We start from the raw sequence: 4014 nt of genomic DNA on the forward strand, positions 1-4014 counted from the left end.
ATTAACAAAACAAAAAAAAAAAACAGAAAAAGAAAAAACGCAACTACAGGATGTGAACACGGTGAAGTTCATTTTCGTTCTAAGATTGTGACAGGTTATATATAGTTTACTTTAGGATGACCTAGTTAAGAAGTCCATTTTGGGTCTTGTAAAATACAATTCTATGATTGAGCCCAAATTACTCGAAATTCACTCAAATTCGTTCCAAATAATATTCACCCTATCTGACTCATATATATATATAGTACGTCTTCTATATTTTCGAAAGTATGGGAGCTTCCGTGCTTGTAAGTTGTTTTTGATGATGGAGCATTTGATTTAGCGATCGGCTCCGTTAGGCATGATTTACGCTATTAGAACTATTTACAAACCAAATTTCATTATTTTTTGACATCATTTACCAAGTGATCAAAGAGCCTCAAAAATAACTATTTTAACGGCCGATGTGACGCGTTTTAAAGTTCAACGGTGTAGAAAAATCCAAATTACATGAAACTTTAATAAAAAATTCTACTTAATATCATGAGCAAGAACAATACTTCCGATTTGAAATTTGAGGCTTTTATCACTATTTTTTGTAAGATTTTTATTTTCAGCCGTTCATTTTGAGCATACTCGTTCACTAGGCAAATAAAGTCAAAAAATTATGAAATTTGGTTTCTAAATAGTTGCAATAGCATAGATCATGTCTAACGGAGCCGATCGACGAATTGGATGCTCCATCATCGAAAACAACTTACAAGTACGGAGGCCCTCGTACTTTCGAAAGCATAGGAGCCTATATATATATATANACATATCGGGCTTTTGTAAAGTTGAAAAAAGAGGTGTAATTCATGTACTATGCGTATCCATTATTACTAATTAACTCAGTTAATGTGGTGGCACGTTGCATACGCCAAAGATAACATTTAGTAGTTGACGTCGCCCTTTCAGGTTTTTTTAACCTTTTGTGACATGAGCGAGAGACCATGTAATTAACAAATCAAAAAAAAAAAACAGAAAAAGAAAAAACACAACTACAGGATGTGAATGTGAACACGGTGAAGTTCATTTTCGTTCTAAGATTGTGACAGGTTATATATAGTTTACTTTAGGATGACCTAGTTAAGAAGTCCATTTTGGGTCTTGTAAAATACAATTCTATGATTGAGCCCAAATTACTCGAAATTCACTCAAATTCGTTCCAAATAATATTCACCCTATCTGACTCATATATATATATATATAGAGTTGTCCAAATCTTTTCTATAGATCTTTGATCGAAGTAATTGACTGCTCCAGTTCTGTGCCCAGGGTCAAAAATTATAAAAGCGCTATGATAAATTAAACCATGGATCAGACTCTAATTAATTAGGCCGTGTAAATTTTTCGGGTGGATAAATTATGTAACCGCTATTAATTTATAATCATTTTTTAATTTCACCCTCTATTTTGTGCCAAAAAAGGATTAATAAAGAGATGAGTTATTATCATGATCGTGATTTTTGCAAAAGCATAACAAAGTTGGCAAAAGTGGAAATGTCATTTTATCGAGACAGCAAACGCCACCATAGCAGCAAAAGAAAACCCCAGCCGGTAAAATTAACAAAGTCGGCCTCTTTTATTATTATTTTCTTAAGAGAAAGATAGCATATTATCTGTTTTGTTTAATTATTTTAGAAATAAACTAATTAGCTGGAAATATGAAGTAACTAAGTTTCGAACTCGAGACCTCAGGTGCCAACAAATAAACTCTTTAATTACCATTTGTACTAGGGACGATCGATTGTACTCTTTTATTATTATTATTATTATTATTATTATTATTATTTTTGAAGTTCCACCCCATTCATATTCCATTTTTGCATGCGCATGCCAGGGATCAAACTCCCAATTTCTTCATCAGCGAACTATGCAAGAGATTCAGAATACCAACTATTATTCTCGGATAAAAAATTAGCGTTTGGATATAAAAAAAGGAATAAGGGCCTATTCTTATTCCTATTCCCTAACTAAACGCTGCCTAGGGTGCCTTTTTTCTTTTGGTCAACAAATAAACATAATTTTTTTTCTTCATAATTTTTTTTTTCAAATTTCTCGTACCGCGAAACTGTCGACGAATCGAGGGTTTAAAATCGAAGTCGATAATCAAATTTGGAGGCACATCTAATAATTTGTACATCTTAGGCAAGAATATTTTACCCTACGAAGAATATTTCAAAGATGTAATGAAAACCATTTCAAAGATGTAAAGACTCTCTTGAAATAATTCTGAATTATTACAAAATAGATAACAAGCTGGACCATCTTTTGCCCTTTTTTTTTTTTTTAAACAAAAAAATGATGTAGAAATCTTCATACACCAGCTGGTATCAACTCTCACAAAATTGGGCCCTCTGTGCTTGTCGCATCAAAAGTTGGATTTAATTAAAATTTGCACTCCTTTTTTTGGAGCAATATTTAAAATTCAAGCTGCGACTTGATATATAGTAAGTGTTGAATATGAAATTTGATAAATTAACATTGTATTTTTGTTTTATTTTTTACGGGCACACTTAGTTCGAACAAGTTGAAATTCCGGCATAAAACAAACGCACTACTTTTCGGTTTCATTTATTTTAATTTTTGTTCATTTATTATGCGTTTCACTGTAATTCCACTCGTGTTCAAAATTGTGGCTAACCTGTACTTTGCAGTGGGGCTATCATCATTAATTTGTTTGAAGGATTCATAAAATATTCTATTAACATAGTACAAATCAGTAGTTGGCTTGTTATTAAGATAAGTTCTAATTTTTAGTTTTATTAGGTTTTCTACTTGTCTTAGTAGCCCCATAGTAGGCAATTATTCACAGAGTATAAAACAGGAAAACTAAAGTAAATAATTGGTCACTTGTGCTAAAAAGTAATTTACTGTTGAAAACAAGCTTTTTTTTTTTTTTTTTTTTTTTTTGAGAAATGATTACCTACACTGGGCGTATAAATACAACTCACACATTATTTTCGCACTGTTATATTCGCTATATATATAGAGAGAGAGAGAGAGAGGGGTGAGCTTCGTGTGCTTTCTAGACGTTTGGTCATCTCAAAATTTGTATAGTATTATTACCAATGTGTTTTTTAAGTTTTCTTTATTAATACTATACGGATCTTAAGACTATCCGACAGTTAAAAAATTAAAAATATTTGAGTTTCTGTGATTTTAAAAGTATAGAAGCTTAACGCTCTCTATATATATAATGTTTCAAATGTTAACTTTGCTTGCGCTATTTTCATGTCCTTGAATTTTGTGGCTAGGTTGATCTCGTCCGATCCCATCCCTCGCCCAGTTGGAACCTCGGATCGATGATGGTGAGGGTGACCGTTGAAACGTTCCTGTTCAGCTACAGTGGTGTTGTCTCCTAATTAAACAGCCCATTTCCATTAGAAAAGGGGAGGATTAAACTAAACGATAAGTTAAGTAGTGTTAGGCAAAAAATTAAGTACGATAAAAAAAAAGAATATTGTGTTCTTTTTTGTACTGTGACGTGCCACGAAATTTCGTTTGATCTCGTGACTTAGGTACCGTTTGGTTCGAGTATAAGTAAGAATTAGTTATTATAGGAATAGATACAAATATGGGGATAAGAAAAATAGTATTTGGATAAAAATTGGGTTGTTCTCGGGGATAAAAATAATTTTAGATAGTTTTATATAAAAAATAAAAGTGTTGGTGGAGATAACCGAGAACTATTATTCTCGGATAAAAAATTAGATATAAGGAGGGATAAGGACCTATTCCTATTCCTATTCCCTAACCAAACGCTGCCTTATAGTCGTATTGACTACAAAACGGTGAAATCTTTTGTGGGGCTACAAAATATTTTATTCGAAAAGCCTAACTCATGAGTTGTACTCGGTCGCCGCTTCAGTCGCGGATCATCTAGCCATGCATGCACCTCTTTCCTTTTTTTTCCGTACCATCTTTTCAAGACGTTTGTATTAATTATTTATTAAATAACTTAAAAATCATGTTAAAGTAAGTATATATTCA

The sequence above is a fragment of the Ananas comosus genome, linkage group 2, assembly GCF_001540865.1.
Source record: "Ananas comosus cultivar F153 linkage group 2, ASM154086v1, whole genome shotgun sequence".
Classification (NCBI taxonomy): domain Eukaryota; kingdom Viridiplantae; phylum Streptophyta; class Magnoliopsida; order Poales; family Bromeliaceae; genus Ananas; species Ananas comosus.